Source organism: Narcine bancroftii, chromosome 2 (genome assembly GCF_036971445.1).
Source record: "Narcine bancroftii isolate sNarBan1 chromosome 2, sNarBan1.hap1, whole genome shotgun sequence".
NCBI lineage: Eukaryota > Metazoa > Chordata > Chondrichthyes > Torpediniformes > Narcinidae > Narcine > Narcine bancroftii.
Genome location: NC_091470.1, coordinates 73,368,117 through 73,389,861, shown reverse-complemented (window position 1 = coordinate 73,389,861; position 21,745 = coordinate 73,368,117). Strand labels below are relative to the sequence as shown.

Genomic DNA, 21,745 nt, shown 5'->3' with positions numbered 1-21,745 from the left:
CAAAGAAGCCCTGCATTAATGGCAAGAGCACATCGCTTCACTGCTTCCCATTTGCCTATCTGAGGAGCTGAGATGCCAACTTTGGCCTCATCAGACACTGCAGAACTGAAGTGGAGTCAACCCCTTAATCCTTATGACTGTCTAAGAAGAAATCGCTTGTGTTAATGTTCACCAGGTTGCCACCTCACATTTGACATTACTATTGGCATGTACTCCTGCACATGAACACAAGAAAATAGGAGGAATAGTCCCTGGTCCTTCAGGTCTGCACTGCTATGCAATATGATTGTGGCTGTTTCCCACAGGACAATTTATAGATCTTTCAAATATTTGTGCATCTCCACCGAAAATACATCGAATGATCACCGAAGAATTCCAGTGATTCACTGCCCTCTGAGAGAAGAAATCTTTATTCGCCTTAATTTTAAATGACTATCTTCCTATTTTGTAGCTATGTCCTTTTGACTATCCCACGTGAGAACATCTCAGTATCTAATTTGTCAAGCCCCTTTCGGATCTTGCATGTTTGGATAAGGTCACCCTTCATTCTTCCAAAGAATATAGGTACACACTGTCTAGCTTGATTTTTATAGGATAGTCATAACATTAAATACATAACATCCCATAAATTTTTATGGAAGGGTAAAATGTCTCGAGTGCAGAAATTTACATGGAAATATGAATTAGGGAAATTGCAATTGCCTAATTTTTACAATTATTATAGATCATCTTAAATGGGTTTTATTGCATCTTTTTTTGAAGAGGGAATTAGCCTGACATGGATCAACATTGAAAAGGAGAAAAATGAAGAGAAGTCACCCAAGACTTTTTATAAATGGAATTCAAGATTGATGTCAGGAAATAAAGATACACCTTTATTGAAACATTTAATAATCTGGGGCAAGATAGATGGGGAAATTGGACAAAGATAGGGGGGGTGGGGATACATCACTGTATATCCCTCTATTCTGGAATAACTTGATACCCTTTTTCCAAGGCAATAAATTTTTGAAATTGTCATTATGATAACGGAACTAAGATAATAAAAGACTGTTGTGAACAAGTCAGTTAAGATCTTTATTCAATTGAGGGATAAATATGGAATATCTAGAAATAAGCTTTTTTGCTTTTTTTAAAGGGACAAATCAAAAAGTTTATTGCTGCAGTGATGGAAACTTATTCAATGAGAGCCAGTAGAGAAATTTACCTCCACAATGTACTGTTATTACAGAGAACATCGTCTAAATCAGGATTATACAAATCTAAACAGAAATGGGAACAGGATCTCAACATTACAATTGATGAGACACTATGGATGGATTTGTGCAGAGGTTGTATGTCCAACACAATTAATCTGCGATACAGCTTAGTACCATAATTTTTTTTTAAATCAACTATGTATCACACCATATAAATTGCATAAAATAAAATCAGACTGATCAAATAAATGTTTTAGATGTGGTATAGAGGAAGGTATCTTTCTGCACTCCTCATGGAAGTGTCCAAAGGTAAGACCATTTTGGGTAAAAATAGGGTAACTATTGGAACGAATTACTAATATTTAAGAAATAAATATAACACATACCCTCAAATATGGAGCCATGCATGTGGGTCAGTCTTATTCCTTGCCGTTCCCTATGACCTCGCCAGATAGTATAGACAATATTTGATAGTTAAATCTGTTGTGGCCTCTGACCTGCCTTAGTACAATCCATCATTTCTATTACTCTACTTTTCTTATCTATTTTTCTTTCTTTAGTATGTTACTGTATGTTATTCATATGTAGTTCCACTGTTTAAAAAAGGTGGGAGACAGAAAAAAGGAAACTATGGACCAATTAATCTGACGTCGGTGGTTGGGAAGATATTAGAATCGATCCTCAAGGATGAGGTTATGAAATACCTAGAGATGCGTGACAGGATAGGTCCAAGTCAGCATGATTTCTTTTAGATCCTGCCTGACTAACCTATTAGTTTTTTGAAGAAATCTCAAGTAGGATAGACAGAGAAGCTGTGGATGTTATCTACTTAGATTTTCAAAAGGCTTTCAATAAGGTGCTGCATATTAGGCTGCTAAATAAGATGAAGGCCCATGGAATTACAGGGAAGATAGTAAACTGGATAGAAAAGTGGCTGATAGGCAGGAAGCAAAGGGTTGAAATTAAGGATTCCCATTCTGGATGGCTGCCGTAACTAGTGGTGTTCCGCAGGGGACGGTATTGGGGCCACTGCTGTTTACAATTTATTTTAATGATTTGGATTGTTGTATGAATGGTTTTGAGGCCAAATTTGCAGATGACACCAAGGTAGATGGCGGAGTAGGAAGTGTAATAGAAACGGTAAAGTTGCAGAAGGAAATAGACAGATTAGGAGACTGGGCAAAATTATGGAAGATGAGATTTAACATAAAGAAATGTACAGTTGTACATTTTGGCAGTGGAAACAAACAGGCAGAATTCTATTTGGATGGGGTGAAAATTCAGACCTCAGATGTGCAAAGGGACCTGGGTGTCCTCGTGCTGGGAAACCTAAAAGTTAATGACCAGATGAAATTGGAAGTTAAGAAAATGAATGCTATGTTGGCATTCATTTCAAGAGGAATAGTGTATAAGAGTAAAGAGGTGTTGATGAGACTCTATGGGGCACTGGTGAGACCTCATTTGGAGTACTGTTTTGGGCCCCCTATCTTAGAAAGGATGTAATGTTGCTGGAGAGGGTGCATAAGAAATTTACTAGGATGATTCGCAGAATGCAAGGGCTAACGTATGAGGAGCATTTGGCAGCTCTTGGGTTGCATTCATTGGAGTATAGGAGAATGAGAGGAGATCTCATAGAGGCCTTTCGTATTTTTAAAGGTTTAGATGGGTAAGATGTTTGCTTTGGTGGGTGAATCAAGGACAAGGGGACATAGTCTGAAAATTAGAGGTTATCCATATAAAACAGAGATTAGGAAGAACTTTTTTAGCCAGAGGGTCGTGGATCTGTGGAACTCTCTGCCGCATACAGCAGTGGAAGCCAGATCACTGGAAGTATTTAAACAAGAAATAGACAAGTATCTCATTAATGACGGCATCAAGGGATATGGGGGGAAAGGCCGGAAATTGGAACTAGTGTAGAGTAGCTTAGTGTAGATTTACAGAAAAGACTGGATGGGGCGAGTGGCCTGGTTCTATTCCTTTGTCTTGTGATCTTGTATAAGTAATGATTGATTTGTTTTGGGGGACTGGATTAGGGAGTGTTTTAGTGTTTAAGGGGAGAGGTATATTTCAGTTTTGTAGTCATTAACAACTTGTATTAAAATGAAGGATGTATGTGGATTAAATATACTACATGTCTGCAAACTTTAAAATAAAGTTTTTTTAAAGTACATGATTTCATTCTTTCTCATATTAAACTTATCTGCCAGATTTTTGCATTCACTCCGTCAGTGTCTTGTTGCAGAATCACAATATCCTCATTGCAGTATTCCCTTTCACCTATTTCCATATGTTTGGCAAACTTGGAAACCTTGCATTTTGTTCTCTCCTCAATGTAAATAGTGAACAATTCGGAGCCAAAAACAGAACCCTGGAATGGTCCACTAGTTGCATTCTCGCAGCATTAAAAAAAGATCACCCATTTATTTCCAATTCTTTTGTTTTCTATGTTACAGGCAGTTTTCAATCCATGCTAACACACTTCCTCTAATACCTTGGGTTTTTAATTTATGCACCAGGCTCTTCTATGTTAATTTGTCAAATAACTTTTGGAAATCTAAATACTCAACATCTCTAGGTTCCCTTCTATCAACTCTCCATCAAGGAATTGAAGCAAATTTGTTAAATGTGATTTATCTTTAACCATGTTGATTGCATTTGATTTCTATTAAGGTTTTCTAAAAATATAGTTATTCCTCTTTGATTATTGACTCCGTTTCCTGGCTTATGTGCTTCCCTTCTTTTTGAACAAGAGAAACTATGGCTGTTTTCCAATCTTTTGGTACCTATCTGAAATTTAGTGAGTTTTGGGGGGGGGGGGGGGGGGGGAACATTCAGCCAATGAGTTGACAATAAGCAATCATTTACTTTAAAAATCCGTGAGTGCTAGCCATCAGGTCCTGATAATTTGTGTTCCCTTGGGCCTGTGATTTTTTTTTTTCTCTCTTTAATGCTTTATCCCTGATAAAAGATTGGGATTTCTACACATTATTTGTCATTGGAGCAAACTTGATTCCTTGTCTTAATTTTTAATGGCAGACTGAAGTATCAGCCAAGTCATGAGGTATCAGCCAAGTCATGAGATAACAGCTGGTAGCAATGGATATTTTTTATTACTGTTCATGGTATTGCTGTGGCACATTAATGTCTAATTCTGAGGTGGCAGATCTGTTCCATCTCTAACCAATCTAGCGTGATTGCACAAAAAACAGAAATATAAGCTGAAATGGGTGTGTCAGATCCTTGAGGCTCCTTAGCTATTCATTAAAGTTGTAGCTAATCTTCTGCCTCAGAAAAATCTCCCATAATCCCTTGATTCACCTTGTATCTAAAAATATATTGTTCTCTGTCTTGAATATATTAATTGACTGAGTTTGCACAAGACTTTTGGTAATGAATTTTTAAAGATCCACCAACATCTGGATTGAAAAAATAAATTCTTCTTGCTTTCCTGAAATGCCCAATCCTTTGAGACTCTAATCTTCGTTCAAACAAAGGGCCCTTTCATAAAGCAAAAATATCCAAATGTAAAGGCAGAGATTATCTGCCCTTGCGTCGGAAAACTTTCCTTCATGGATGTTCCTTGTCCAGCTCCAAGGCGCCGACTCCAATCCCTCTCCGATGTAGTGTCAGCTGCGGCTCTGCCACACAACATGAATGTACTGCTGTTGCAAGCGGCTGCCTAAGGACAGGCTGATGATGACGTCAGTTCATGACCCATCTCACTTACCTCTCTCTCACTCACTCCTCTTCCTCCATGACCCCCACTCAGGGCAGGGACGGCCGGCAGGGGCTGGCAGGGCAGGAGCAGCAAGTTCAACAGGGTGGGCTGTGACAGCACTGCTGGTCGCTCCTGCACCTCACCGTGGCTGCTTTGGCCTTCAGAGTTGTTCATCGGCTCAATATGCAGCAGACCCATAATCCCCCATGCTGCTGAAACCATTCTGTGAAACGCAGAGCAGTTCCAGCTGCAGGGGGGAATTATGAGTCGGGAAGATGACCAATGCTCTGCTACATATTTATGATGGGCTGTGCCACAGCAACAGTCACCCCCGCCTACAGCGGCTCTGTAAACAGGTAATTTTAAAAAAATTTATCTGTGTTTGAACCTGGCCTTGAAGTGGAAGCCCAGCATGAAAACATCTAAAGAGTCAGAGATTTCAGAATTATTGTCAGTATATGCACGACATCACGTACAACGCTGAGATTTTTTCCTGCGGGGTGAGGCAAAATTATCACTTATTGGTAATGCAAAGAAAAGCTGTACACAACATAAACATTTAAACAAATAAAGGACTGTAAACAAATAATTAATGTAAACAAACTTTGCACTGCAGAGAGAATTTTTAAAAAATCAAGAAAGTGCATAAGTAAGGGTCCTTAAATGAGTCCCTGATTGAATTTGTTGTTGAAGAGTCTGGTGGTGGAGGGGTAGCAGCTGTTCCTGAATCTGATGGTGTGAGTCTTGTGGCACCTAAACCTCTTTCCTGTTGGTAGCAGTGAGAACAGAGTGTGTACTGGTTGGTGTCAATCCTTCATGATTGCATCTGCTCTCTGTCAGCAGCATTCTTTGGAGATATTCTCGATAGAAGGGAGATATTCTCGATAGAAGGGAGATATTCTCGATAGAAGGGAGATATTCTCGATAGAAGGGAGATATTCTCGATAGAAGGGAGATATTCTCGATAGAAGGGAGATATTCTCGATAGAAGGGAGATATTCTCGATAGAAGGGAGATATTCTCGATAGAAGGGAGATATTCTCGATAGAAGGGAGATATTCTCGATAGAAGGGAGATATTCTCGATAGAAGGGAGATATTCTCGATAGAAGGGAGATATTCTCGATAGAAGGGAGATATTCTCGATAGAAGGGAGATATTCTCGATAGAAGGGAGATATTCTCGATAGAAGGGAGATATTCTCGATAGAAGGGAGATATTCTCGATAGAAGGGAGATATTCTCGATAGAAGGGAGATATTCTCGATAGAAGGGAGATATTCTCGATAGAAGGGAGATATTCTCGATAGAAGGGAGATATTCTCGATAGAAGGGAGATATTCTCGATAGAAGGGAGATATTCTCGATAGAAGGGAGATATTCTCGATAGAAGGGAGATATTCTCGATAGAAGGGAGATATTCTCGATAGAAGGGAGATATTCTCGATAGAAGGGAGATATTCTCGATAGAAGGGAGATATTCTCGATAGAAGGGAGATATTCTCGATAGAAGGGAGATATTCTCGATAGAAGGGAGATATTCTCGATAGAAGGGAGATATTCTCGATAGAAGGGAGATATTCTCGATAGAAGGGAGATATTCTCGATAGAAGGGAGATATTCTCGATAGAAGGGAGATATTCTCGATAGAAGGGAGATATTCTCGATAGAAGGGAGATATTCTCGATAGAAGGGAGATATTCTCGATAGAAGGGAGATATTCTCGATAGAAGGGAGATATTCTCGATAGAAGGGAGATATTCTCGATAGAAGGGAGATATTCTCGATAGAAGGGAGATATTCTCGATAGAAGGGAGATATTCTCGATAGAAGGGAGATATTCTCGATAGAAGGGAGATATTCTCGATAGAAGGGAGATATTCTCGATAGAAGGGAGATATTCTCGATAGAAGGGAGATATTCTCGATAGAAGGGAGATATTCTCGATAGAAGGGAGATATTCTCGATAGAAGGGAGATATTCTCGATAGAAGGGAGATATTCTCGATAGAAGGGAGATATTCTCGATAGAAGGGAGATATTCTCGATAGAAGGGAGATATTCTCGATAGAAGGGAGATATTCTCGATAGAAGGGAGATATTCTCGATAGAAGGGAGATATTCTCGATAGAAGGGAGATATTCTCGATAGAAGGGAGATATTCTCGATAGAAGGGAGATATTCTCGATAGAAGGGAGATATTCTCGATAGAAGGGAGATATTCTCGATAGAAGGGAGATATTCTCGATAGAAGGGAGATATTCTCGATAGAAGGGAGATATTCTCGATAGAAGGGAGATATTCTCGATAGAAGGGAGATATTCTCGATAGAAGGGAGATATTCTCGATAGAAGGGAGATATTCTCGATAGAAGGGAGATATTCTCGATAGAAGGGAGATATTCTCGATAGAAGGGAGGGTTTTGCCCATGATGTACTGGGCTGGGATCACTACCTTTTGGAGAGCTTTACACTAGGGATATTGGTGTTCCCGTACCAGATCGTACACCTTCCACCACACATTTGTAGATATTTGCCAGGGTTTCTTGTGTCATTACCAAACCTCTGCAAACTCCTGAGGAAGTAGAGACACTGACGTTCTTTCTTTACGATGCCATTAGCGTAGGGTCCAGGAAAGATTTACTGAGATATTGACTCCCAAGAACTTAAAACTGCTCACCCTCTCCACTTCTAATTCCCCCAATTACCTCTGGTTTTCCCTTCCTGAAGTTAACAATCAGGTTCTTGGTTTTGGTGACATTAAGTGTGAGGTTGTTTTGGACCTTGCACTTGATGTCACCACTCAGCCAAGTTTTCAATCTCCCTCTTGTGTACCGACTTGTTATTTTTTATTTATTACCACCCATTACCAAGGTATCATTGGCAAATTTGTAGATGGTGTTATTGTCATACTGAGCCATACATTCATAGGTGTAAAGTGAATAGAGCAGGGGGCTAAGAACACTGCCCTGTGTTGCTCCAGTACTGATGGAGATTGTGGAGGAGATGTTCTTACCAATTCTTACTTACTGTGGTCTGGAGGTGAGGAATCCAATATACAATTATACAGTGGGGTGTTGAGTTCCAGGTCTTGGAGCTTGCTGATCAGTTTTGAAGGGATGATGATGTTAAAAGCTGAATGGTAATTGATAAAGAGCATCCTGTTGAATGCATCTTTGCTGTCCAGATGTTCCAGGGCTTGTCCAGCCAATGAGATGGCATCTTTCATAGACCTGTTGCTACAATAGGCGAATTGGAGTGGAGTCCATGTCTCCAATCAGACAGGAGCTGATATACTTCAACAACGGCCTTTCAAAATACTTCATCACTGTGGATGAAAAGGCTGCTGGTCGATTGTCATTAAAGCAGACTAGTCCACTCTTCTTGGGCACCGGTACGACTAACACTTTTTGGAGTGAGATGTTGAAGATGTCTGTGAATACACAAGTTGGTCAGCACAGCTTTTTAATACTCAACTGGGTCCTCTGTCCAGACTGGATGCTTTCCTTGGATTCTCTCTCCTGAAGGTAGCCTGCACATCATCCTCAGAAAAGGACATGAGCCATAAGCATTGCCCAGCAGCTCTAGCGATAGAAGTAAAAGAGAATCCCTTCAGTCACCAGCATTCCTGCAGCCTCTGCTTATTCTTGTAAATAAATATTAAAATCCCTAAAGTCTATCTCCTCACTACTTGTATGCTGTTTCTCAATGTGAGAGATGTTTTCTCAATGTTCTCAATAAGAACTCAATGGAGGATGGTAGATAGCAATCAAATGGAGGTTTCCTTATTTGCTTTTGGCCTAATTCTATGAGACTTTATGGAAACTGCTCGATATTAAGTATTCCCCTTTCCCTTTCCGTATTGTACTACTTCCTCTTGTATGTTTGTCCTGTTTGTGGGTCAGAGCATGGAGAAGTTCAGCATGTTATCTGGAAGGTATATCTTTGTGTTTGACACTCTGTTGCTCAACTTGACTACGGGACACTTCAAGTTCATCTGATCATATTAGTGCATCCTGACCAAACAGCGTTCTTCAGCCATCTGTACAAAAACATGTAACAGGTGTAATACATACAGAAAAATACATTATCTATATATGGATATAAAAATAAATAAACATTGTTCAATAAATAGTAATCTTATCGAGGTGCTTTCACATTGAGATCCCAGTATATTGGTGTGTCAGTGACCTGTGTTTAAAGCCGAGTTGGATTGGAACATTTCCACTAAACCAAGAAAAGCCCGTTCAATGTGACATTTACACTGAAGTTGATGCAAAATGCATAGGCTCTGATACTTCCTACCTTGGTTGGTCGGGTCAGATACAGCAATGAGCTCTCTGAACCCTTCTCCATTAACAATGGCGTGAAGCAAGGCTGTGTTCTGGCACCAACCCTCTTTTCAATCTTCTTCAGCATGATGCTGAACCAAGCCATGAAAGACCCCAACAATGAAGACGCTGTTTACATCCGGTACCGCACGGATGGCAGTCTCTTCAATCTGAGGCGCCTGCAAGCCCACACCAAGACACAAGAGAAAATTGTCCGTGAACTACTCTTTGCAGACGATGCCGCTTTAGTTGCCCATTCAGAGCCAGCTCTTCAGCGCTTGACGTCCTGCTTTGCGGAAACTGCCAAAATGTTTGGCCTGGAAGTCAGCCTGAAGAAAACTGAGGTCCTCCATCAGCCAGCTCCCCACCATGATTACCAGCCCCCCCACATCTCCATCGGGCACACAAAACAAAACTACACTATCATAACAAATATCTAACCAATCATCCACTTCCCATTTACCTTTAGATTTATCCCAACCCTTTTTATCCAAACCATCCTGTAATATTTGATACATAGATGAAATATAACCCTTCTCTAGTACCTTCATAAGAAAAGTCTCAAATTTAGTCATTTCAGGTAAAATCATATCTCTACCAAACACATGTTTTACCAAAGATCAAATTTGATAATAAAGAAACAGAGCTCTTATCAATCCATAACTGTCCCTCATCTGATTAAAAGATAAAAATTTACCTTCTTTAAAACAATCTCCCAAATTTTCTACACCTTTAAATCTCCAATGTAATAAACTTCATTGTGTATTGAAAATGAAATAAGTTGATTATTATACAACGGAGTCAAAGCTGATAGAGCCTATCATTTTCTTTTTCTTTGTCCATAACTTCATTAAATGTTTTAATATAGGCACATTATGTTGCTGTAACAAATTTATATTCCATCTAAACAAAAATTGATGTATTTCAAATTCAGAAATATTTGCCATCTCAATTTTGGCCCAACTAGGGGGCCGTTCCAAATCCATCAATGAACTAATAAATTTAAGTTGGGCTGCTTCATAATAATTTCAAAAATGTGGTAAACGTAATTCCCCCTAACTCATATTTCCAAGTTAATTTATTCAAGGCTACTCTTGAAAATTTACCTCTCCATAAAAACTCCCTAACCATTTTATTCAAATCTCGAAAAAAATATTATCAAGTAAATACGGAATGGATTGAAACAAATATTGGATACGCGGAAAAATATTCATCCTAATTGTATTTATCCTACCCAATAAATTAACAGGTAAATCTTTCCATTTAATCAAATCAGTTTAATTTTTTTATTAACGGAACATAATTTAATTTATATAAAGATTGATAATTAACATTCAAAATTATACCCAAATACTTAATTCGATCAGTCCATTTCAAATTAATAATATTCTTATAAACTGAATAATCTCCTTCACTTACTGGTAATATTTCACTTTTTTCCCATTTAACTTTATATCCAGAAAGACATCCATATTGTATCAGACACTCCTTCAAGTGCAAAAGTGATTGAGCTGGATTTGTTAAATACACCAGTACATCATTGGCAAATAAATTAATTTTATATTCCTCATCAAAAACTTTCATACCTTGTATCTGTGTATTTTGTCTTATCAGCTGTGCTAAAGGTTCGATCACTAACGCAACAAAGCTGGTGATAAAGGACAACCTTGACTAGTTGATCGAGTCAATTTAAACGGTTCCGAAATCAAACCATTCGTCAATACTCTAGCTACCGGTTTACTATATAAAGCCTTAATCCAACCAATAAAGATAGGACCAAACTTAAATTTCTCCAAAACTTTGAACAGAAAATTCCACTCAACTCTATCAAACGCTTTTTCGGCATCTAAAGATATCACTATCGGGTGGTCTGAAGATTGTCAAAATCTATTAATCAAACTAATCACACGTAAAATATTATCCGAGGCATATCTATTCTTTATGAAACCTTTTGATCCATATGAATCAACTTAGGTAAAAACTTAGCCAATCTATTCGCTAAAATTTTGGCTATAATTTTATAATCTACACTCAACAATGAAATTGGTCGATATGAAGATACTTTCAAAGGATCTCTATCTTTCTTTGGAATTACTGTAATTAAAGCACTAGAACAAGACTCAGGCAATTCATAATGTTCTCCAACCTGACCTAGTACATCTCCAAACACTGTAGAAAAATCATCATAAAAAATTTTATAAAATTCAACCGAAAATCCATCCTCACCAGGCGATTTACTGTTCGGCATTTCCATCATAGCCATTTTGATTTCCAAATCAGTAAATAGTGCCTCCAACTCCTGTATTTCTGCATCCTCTAATGTCGGTAAATTCAACTGTGATTTAAAAAAAAAAGATCAATCGATCCATTTTCTTGTTTTCCTTCAGATGTATATAACTTTTTATAAAATGAACAAAATTCATCATTAATCTCACGAGGTTTATGTGATAAGAGAATTCCGTCTAACAGCATTAATAGTCCTCAAAACCTGTTCTTTCTTTAATTGCCATGTCAATACCTTATGTGCTTTCTCTCCCCATTCATAATACCGTTGTTTAGTCCTATTAATCATGCATTCAAATTGATAAGATTGCAAAGTATTATATTCCAGTTTCAACCTAGATAATTCTATTTTCTGATCTTCTGTAGCATCTTTCTGAAATTCCTTTTCTAACTCATCAATCTGTTTCTCTAATTCAAGACTCTGATTTAATCGATTCTTTTTTTATTTTAGAAGTATAACTAATTATTTGTCCCATAATACAAACTTACTTTGAACAGAATTAGAATTTTCTTTCAAAAAAAATTAATTTGTTTTTTTAAAAAATCAATAAATTCCGTATTTTTTAATAACATTGTATTAAACCTCCAACGAAAGGCCGCTTGAATTTTCTCAGAGGTTGCATATGTAAAGTATAACAAAATATGATCTGAAATCACCCTACTTTTGTATTCCACTTGTTGTATTTTCCCTTGAAAATGTGCCGATATTTTAAAAAAATGTCAATCCTTGAAAACAATTCATGTCTAGATGAGTAAAAGGAGAAATCTTTCTCTGTCGGATTAAGACGTCTCCAAATATCTACTAAATTAAGATCTTTCACCAACGCTTGAACCTGAACTCCCATTTTAGATTTCTTAACTTTCTTCGGAGATTTATCTAATAAAGGTTCCAAAACACAATTAAAATCACCACCAACTAAAACATTATCATTAGCCTGACCCAGATATAAAAATGCATCTGAAATAAATATTTCATCATCTACATTTGGAGCATAAATATTAAGTAAAGTCCAAAATTCACTCAAAATCTTACAATTTATTTAAGAATACATCCTGCCTTTTCCTCCATTGATTCAAAAGATAAATTTTTATGTATCAAAATTGCTACACCTTTAGCCCTGGAATTAAATGAAGAAGAATATACATGTCCTACCCAGTCCCTCTTCAATTTCATACTTTCTTTGACATTCAAATGTGTTTCTTGTAAAAAAGCAACATCAATTTTCATTTTCTTAATAGACGCCAAAATTCGCTTACGCTTAATTGGACTGTTTAAATCTCGAACATTAAAAGTAGCAAGCCTCAACTTTGACGTATCTACTAATATTACTAAAGACTAATAATATCTTTATATGAAAACTCAAATCAACGTAAATAGGCCCTCCAATAGGAGAAAAAAAATCACAAATTAAAGGCTAGATAAAATGAAAATTTTTTAAAAAAATTAACCCCCCCCCCAAAAAAAAAACTACCAAAAGGAAGTAATTCCTAAACAAAATTTGGGTGTGGATCACCCACCAGTGGCTGATGACTAATAGAACTTAGAGCAAATCTCTCCCTCCCCAGCCGAACAAAGAATAACATCAAAATATAACAACATAAAAAGTAAAATAAGAATAAGAAAATTCTTCTATTCATCCAAGAGATTCCAAACTCGGAGATCCCATTTCAAAAGAAGTTGGACTCTTTCCATTCCCGTTTTTTCCCATTTCTGCCATTTCTTCCGTTTCCAGAACAACCAGATTTTTCTTTAGGAGACAATGGTGGACTACGTCTTTGTCCTCTTATATCTGGCAATGAATCAGCAAAAATCATTGCTTCACGATCATTCTCAAAAAACCGAGATCGATAGTCTCCATAAAACACCTTCACACTGCCGGATAGCGAAAAGTAGACTTATAACCTTTACGCCACAAAACCTCTTTAACTGGATTAAATTGACATCGACGTTGAATGACCTCTTGACTCAAATCAGGATTTTTAAAAATTCTGCTATTCTGAATCAATGACAGAGTTTGTCGTTGTCTCATATTTTGCACTGCTAGTCAAAGTATTGCTTCTCTGTCCAAATAATTCAAACATCGAATTATTACAGGTCTCGGTGGTTGACCAGGTAAGCTGTTCTTCTTAAAGCTCTATGAGCTCTTTCCAATACCAAGCCTCCAGAAAAAAATTCTTGCCCTAGTACTTGTGGGATCCAGTCTTTAAAATAACGAAGAGGATCTTGTCCTTCCATACCTTCTGGCAAACCAACAATTTTCACATCATTCCTTCTGCTTTGATTCTCCAAGTAGTCTATTTTCCTCTCTAACTCCTTCTCACGTTCTCCCAATTCTATAACGGATTTTTCAACCTTCAACATGTTTTTTGTATTAGAAGCTACTTGCTGTTTACATTCCAAAAAAGCAGACTGAAATTTTTTTAAATCTTCACAAGATGCTTCCACACGTGCTTTAACTGTATTCAATTCTGAACTTAACACTAACATTCATTTGAGCCAGCTCATTCATTATAGGCTGGATGACAGCATTTAACTGCTTACATTGTAGATCAGAAAAGCTCAGCCCTGCTTTCTCTGACGTAGTGGCAGAACCAGGTAACTGCAGCTGCTGCTGCAACTCAACAAAAGGCATTGTAACGGTTTTACTGCGGGTCTGGACTCCCAGCGACGGCACCCCGACTTCCTCAGGGAGTCGACGCTGGTCTCCTCCCACAGCTCATTGTTTTTTTCACAAAATCGCAGAGGAGATCGATATCTTCAGGTTGGAATGCTTCCTGAAGCATTTCAGACAATGGAGTCGTCTTCCTGCGTACTTCCTCCGTTAAAATCAAAAGGCTTCCAGAATCGGGATCCACTTCTTGGGAACACGCACCTTCCTCCAGAGAACGGGTAATTCCAGCACCATCCTTCACTTGGTGAGTAGTAGACATTTTGTTTTCAGCTCCCACAGGCAGTCTTTGTGGTTTAGGCACTAAGGAAGTTAAACCTGAAACTGTAGCAAGTTGTTTAGGCCCCAAATCTTCAACACTTCGAAAATATAACTTCTTCTGTACTTGAGGTTTAATCTTTTTACCATTAATGGCCATAACAGTTCCTTAATACTTCAAACTAAAATTTAAAAAGTTTAAACTTGAAAACAAGGGGTTAAAAACGGGTACTTTAAAGTCCGGCCAGAGAGGTCGAGATCACATGTCTAGACTCTACACCATCTTGCCACGCCCCCCAAGAATATTGTTAAAGTTGCAAATCCAATTTACACAATAATGGAGTGGTGTTAGTTTTATACATTTATTTGTACCCAAAGTAATGATTACAAAAGTGTTGTAATTTCTGCATGATCAAACAAAAATCTGTACAAATAATTTGAATAAAATCTTGAATGGGCACTTTAATCACGTGAATAATTTGTTTTAAAGTTTAACATTCCTCTTTACCACATGATGGAAGGGTGTGTTAGTCTTGGTGCAGGAGGGATGATTAGACGGTGTTGAAATTTCTCAGGAAGATCCCAAGGATGAAATATTAAATTATGAGGAAAGGTTGCATAAATGTGGACTGCAGTTGATATGTAGTGGACTAACTTAGTTGAGTTACTAATATGATGAAAATCTAAAAGAAATACTGAAGGATCTTCCAGAATGGAAGCAAATCTAACAAAGTGTGATTTAAGGAACTGTTTTATTGTAAAAGGATATCGGAAATATTGAACTTGTATTCTCCAAAAGTAGATGAATGGACCAATATAAAATTTGAGTATTGAGCTTTATTGAGATGTGTTAAGAATTTCAAAATGTGAATCAAAATGAATTCAAGTACTGGTCAGCCATGTTCCATTATTGCATGCTTCCTGATTTGTTTACTGATTTCAGGATATCCTGGATTTCTGAACCATAATAATTTAGCCATATCTGATCAGTTGAATTCCACTTTGTTGCTTGAAACAATACTGCAGTTGAGATTGGACTAAAACAATGTGACATTGGAATAGTTCCACTTTCTTTTCCAAGACAATTTTATTTGGATATGTTAAATAAATGAATAATATAAATGTTGAGGTAAATGGATACATTTGTAAAATTCACGAGTATCTTGATTTTGTAGATCGTCAAATTAGCAAAATTATTTTTTTCAACTTTGTTTTCCCTTCACTAATTTGCTGATTAAGACTCTTGCACATTATTTATTACTGAATTTTAAAATTATATTTGCACCATCATTTTGTTTACATCTTTCTTTGTTTACAGTTCTCTCTGTTGTATATGTACAGTTTACAAAACTGATCAGTAGAAATTCTGCCTAGTGAGCAGAAAAAAGAATCTCAGGGTTGTATGTGTGGTGTATACTCTTGACAATAGATTTGAACTTGAAATAATTTCATATTTCCTTACAATATAAAAAGAAGCTGTTTTGGCCCATTTAATCTATATTAGCTCACAGACCAATCCCATACTTCAAAAATTTTTGCTGTGACCTATTCTTCCCACAATTCCACCACTCTCAGTTGAATATATCACCCATCAAATGGGAGGGGGGTGGAATTATCACAGCAATTAAACCTCTCAACTTCACATCTTTGAGATTTGAAAGAAAATGGGAACACTTGGAAGAAACATAACCACAGGAGAAGGTACACACTCCCCAGAGTACCAGAGGCCGGGATAGAAATAGAGTCATTGGTAGTGTAAAGTAGCAGTTCTATTAGCTGCAACACTGTGCCAGAGCTGATAGCATCCAGTCTTTCAGTTTTGGTTGTATTTTGACATGGATACCCAAATTTAGTAACATAACAAGTAGAAGCAGAAGTAAGAATTCAGCTCCTGATGCCTGCTGTGTCATTAATCAAGATGTGTTTTCTTGTGATGTTAATGTCCTCTGGTTGGAGAGTGCCCAGATGCAATATTAGGTGTTGGTCCTCCAGTTTACGGGTGGCCTTGATTTGACAGTACATGATTGAATGCCTTATAGAAATTTTAAAAAACACTACATCTACTGGTTCCCCTCTATCCAGCCTATGTAAGAACTCTGGCCAATGAATCAAATGACTTTTGTAAACCCTTGTCGACTCGATTGTCTTGTGAATTGTTTGTTGTGGAGTAGTCTTTGCTTTCCTGAACATCCCAGAAGTTGCTGTATATTTTATTCGATAATGATGAGTACTGGTTGATACAAATGCTACAAAACCCAGAAAATTGCAGTAAAAATAACAAATTGCTCAATTATCTGAATTGGAGTGAATCTTTTGTGACGACTGTCCAGTTTCCAGTAAGAACTTTTAGAATGTTCTTTTTGGCATTCAAGGTTTCTGTTTACCATCTCAACTGAGGAATAACCAAGAAAAAAATTTCTCATAACCAAAGTGTCACTTGTTGACGACATTGATGTCCACTTATGGAGAGTACCTTGAAGATTGTCTTCCTTACACTGGGAGTAATGTCAATTTTTTCTGCTGTTGATCAATAAAAGCTTTTATTCGAGAGGCACAACTCAGTCCCTCGTTTTAATGCCTTTTAAAATACTTCAATTCTGCACTCAACATAATTCTCCATTGGGTTCTGTTGATCAAAAGGTGGCAATTGTGCAATGACCCATGAAAATAATTTTTCAGCATGGATTTGAAGCTAACCGCAATTTGCTGGAGGACTCAGTGGGCAAAGCAGATCAGTGGGGGAAAAAAGAACAGTTGGCATTTCGAGCCAAAACTCTTCATCAAGACTTGTGGATCAGTTTTGCTGGTCATTTCTTGAGGAAATGGTTAATTACTTTTTTAATGTATCTCAATGAGTAAATTCATTGCTGATCATTTTTAAGAATGTTCCCTACTTTCTTGTGCCGGAACTGTCATAATGAAATCATTGAGTAAAATCTTAGTCTGCAAACACCAAGATTGAAGTAAAAACATAATGCTAGAGAAACTCAACAAGTCAAATGGAGTGCTTTGTTTTGCAAAGAAAAAGATGCATAACTAATGTTTCAGGCTTGAGCCCTTCATCAAGGTATGTGCTAAATGTCAGCAGGAGCCCAAATCAAACAGTTGGGGCAGGGGGGGTGCTCTGAAAGGAGATGGAATGGGGTAGAGAGATGGGAAAGAGGAAGAACAATATGCTAGCAGAAACCAGAGAAATTGATGTTAATGTCCTCTAGTTGGAGAGTGCCCAGATGGAATATTAGGTATTGGTCCTCCAGTTTGCAGGTGGCCTTGATTTGACAGTATGAGGTCATGGACAGGCATGTCAGCACAGGAGTGGGGTGCAGAATTGAAATGGTTGGCCACTGAAAGCATTTGTGTATTCTTTGGAAAATGCACTTGTGCAGAGGAGAGGAATGAAGGGAATGTGATTTTTGCATTGTCTTTGGACTGAAAAAGGTGAGTATGCTTCTAATTCAAGATTATTCTTTTCATTTTTGAGGAAGGAAGATCACTGGTTGTTTGAGGGGCTTTTAGACAGCCTTATGTGGTCAAAGTTTTTTTAAATTTCGTGTCTTTTTGTATTCATTATTTAATGAACATGAGGCATTGTGTAACATTTGAAAATAATTAGTTTTCCATGATTGCAAACAGAATATTTTTCCTATTCAATTAGCTGGATTCTGTACTGGGCTGGTGAAATGTTTAAAGTTGGGGTCTGGCCTTTGAAATCGCAAAATGTTGAGGCAAGATGGGTAATACATTGAGCTGGAGCTGTTAAATCAACAGCCAGAATCAAAATTAGCTGCCATAAATATTTTGTTGCTCTTTCATCCAAATAATGATAAATGGGAAAATTACTACCAAAGCCACTGTTGTGAATAGATCAGATACTTTAAAATACATTCTTTATGGCATTTGTGATTTTAAGATAGGTTTGCAGAATCTCGTTTAAGCTATCTAAGTTGGAACAGCAATATGATGTGGTTGTATTTGTAGATGATTAATTTTCAAAAAGCTATTTCTATGTTGCACAGGGGCTAAGCAAAACCTGCATCGACGTGGGATAGAGAAAAAAAAGCTGAAATGTGGAAATTCTGCCAGAGTGATGTAAGTATCATTTGATACAATGCCAGGGAATCCTGATGGCTAATAAAACTGTTGCTACAGAAACAGGGGTCAAGTTCTTAAGAATGCTAATCTTGACTAAATGAAGAACTCCAATTACATTGGAAGCCAGGGGAGAAGAAAGCATTTGTTTTATTTTAAAATATGCTGTACAAAGGGAGATGTAAGAAAATAGCTGTGATTGAAACAAAAGAATTTGTAATAAATTCACAAACTCAACATGGAGAGTATGCTTGGTTGATGATCATAGTTTCAGAAACGGGTGCTCTTTTCCAATTGAGAGAGAGAGAGTGCAGAAAAGATTTACCAGTATGTTGCCTGGAATGGAGGGTTGTAGTTATAAGGAGTAGATCAACTGAGTTTATTCTGTCTGAAATATAGGAGGCTAAATTGTGACCTATTATACCAGTGGTTCTCAACCTTTTTCTTCTTACTCACATACCACTCTAAGTATTCCCTATGCCTCTGTGATTAATAAGGGATTGCTTAAGGTGCTATGTGGGTGGAAAGAAAAAGTTTGAAAACCACTGTTTTAATCGTACCTAATTGACTCGTTATGTGTACAATTTCATAACTCCAAAGGAAATGGGCCAATGACAATTTTTCTCAAGCAATTGGATCTTCTCTCGAGCAGCGATTCTCAACCTTCCCTTCCCACTCACATCCCACTTTAATCAATCCCTTACGAATCACAGAGCACTAATGGCACAGAGATGAATTAAAGTGGGATGTGAGTGGAAAGAAAAAAGGTTCAGAATCACTGTTTTAGACATTTAGAAAATTATGAGGCGTTTAAGGGAGAAATTCTTTTTCTCAGGGCAGGGGAGTCTGGAAGTAGAGGGCAAATCTTTATAAGGTGAGAGTTGAGATTTAAGATATCATCAGAAGGATAAATTTTTCACACAGTGTGGTAGTTGCCTGGAATAAATCGCCAGAGGAGGTAGTTAAGGCAGATACAATGACCTCATTCAAAGGAAAGTAAAGGGTTACAAGCCTAATGCTAAATAGGATCAGCATCATGGTGGTCTGAAAGGGCCTGTTTCTGTGCTGTATAATTCTGTGATGTACAAGCTCAACATTCACTTACTCTGTTATTTTTATTTTGTAATTTCTGAGTGAGTAAACAAATGGATCTGTGCCTTGATATTTTTGCTAATGTTCAAATATATAGCTCGTCTATACTTGTCTTGGATATGCTAAATTGAAACTGGAAATATAAAGTGGAAATAAGAGTAGGGACCCTTTTCTTTGGGTCAATACACCACAGTGTTAGCCAGGATCTTCTGAAAATTCCTAAAGTTAACGTAGATGTGTAATACCCTCCCTGGCTGCAAGTCCAGCATCAGTGTTGCACCAAAAACTCCCCTTAACTTGATTTGCTTGCTGTGCAACTGAAAATGAGCATGGAAATTGTCTCGGATATAATAACGTCAAATTGATGTATTAAATCCTCCAGGTGGTCTTAGATCCCAAGAGTTTTTTAACTATTATTTTCTCTTCAGATCTATAGTTTTGGCTTATTTGATTCCCTCAATCTATATTGAGACTAGAAGAGTACTCATCATGTAGAAATGGAGTGTGAATCTACAAAAAAAATGCAGTACTCTGGTTATCAGGCAACCATTATGATCAAATTTGTATCCTACCCTACACCTAACTGATCAATTCCTCATTAGTTGGATTTTGTGACTGCAATGACTGGAACTGCAAACATTTTATTCCATGAAAATAAATGGGAACTTCAGGATCTTTTAAATGTGTAATTTAACATCAAAGTTGCAAAGGTGCCATCTCTCATAAATGTAGCCCACTTTCAAAGCTGTACTATTTGAACTAATATTTCAGATATTTGAATCTAGTACAGCTGTAATATACCACATAAACTGAGTTGCACAAGGTCTCAGTTTTGAATTTAGACTGTAGCAACAACGTTTGCAGAGTGCTTTTTAACTTTGCGCCCTTGTCCAAAATCACTTCACAAGGAGTATTATCAAAAAACAAGGATGGTGCTTCATGGAATAGATGGACAAATAACAAAAGCTTGGAATAAGTTTGAAAGATAACCTTCACAGGAAGGTGGCAGAATTCCAGTCTCTAGAACAATTTCTTATTAAGCCAGTGCTGGAGCAATTATGCTTCAGGATAATTAAGTGGCCCGAATTGGGAGAGTGCAGCTATATTGAAGGCTGGCAGAGCTGGAGGAAATTAAAGAGCGATGGATAAGCAGGACCATGGAGGAATGTAAAAATCAAGACAAGAAGATGGTGACTTTGTCTAAGCTTGTGACATGAACTGAATATGGAACAGGGAATAGTACAGCACAGGAACAGACCCACCAAGATGATGCCAGTTTAAACTAATCCTATCTGCCTGCATCTGGTCTATGCTCCTCTTTTGACCTGTTCATGTGTGTCTAAATACCTCTTAAATCTAGCTATCATTTGGCTCTACTACCTCTTCTGGCAGTGTTTTCCAGGGACCTGCAACTGATTTTTTTTTTTAAAAAGTTGCCTTGCAAATCTCACTTTTCCCCATCTCTCATGAAATCTGTTTTCTACCAATTGACATTTTCGGCTTGAAAAAAGATGCTGATTACCTACAATGTTTGTGCGTCTCATAATTGTGGAAGCTTTTAAAAATTAGATGAAGTTCTAGCCATTATTTTGCTCTTTTTTTTCTCACCTGTATGCATTAAGTAATAGAGAAGTTTTCTGTGTTTTGGCAAGTTATCCTTAAGAGACTCAATCTCTCTAAAGTTCTCATCCTTTAGTTGGGTGATTGAATATCATTTGAAATCCTCTAGATTTTCCTCCAATTCACTTATAAAGTATTGTGATTTTAATTTTCAATTTCCGTATTAAAAAAATTAGCTAAATAAAATTTGATTTAAATTTTGTCTGCTTTTTGAAAAGGGTATCTGTAATAATAGAGGAAGGCCTCTCTATCATTAGACCAGATATGGCAAGATTGCCCTAAACCAAAAAGCAGATGGTGTGTGAAGTATAAAAAAAAATGGTGGCTACTGTCGTGCAGAAGTTGGAAAGGCAGAATAGAGTTCTTGATTGTCAGTTTTAGTCATTAAAGTACTGGTAATAAAGGAAATTATGAAAAATTCATGACACATGAGAATCTAATTGAGAGCATTGTGTCCTTTAAAAACACTGGAATGTACTGTGCAGATTAT

The 21,745-nt window shown here is 37.3% G+C and overlaps 1 protein-coding gene across 6 annotated transcripts in view; it reads left to right on the top strand.

Annotated features, from left to right (window-relative positions):
* Window positions 1–21,745, top strand: part of LOC138753737 (protein PALS1-like) — an 80,612-nt gene that overhangs the window by 14,416 nt on the left and 44,451 nt on the right. For all 6 annotated transcript variants that reach the window (XR_011351398.1, XR_011351397.1, XM_069917093.1 and 3 more), the window contains exon 2: window positions 18,471–18,543. The gene's annotated coding sequence lies outside the window, so the exon portion shown is untranslated. The remainder of the gene's footprint in view (window positions 1–18,470; window positions 18,544–21,745) is intronic.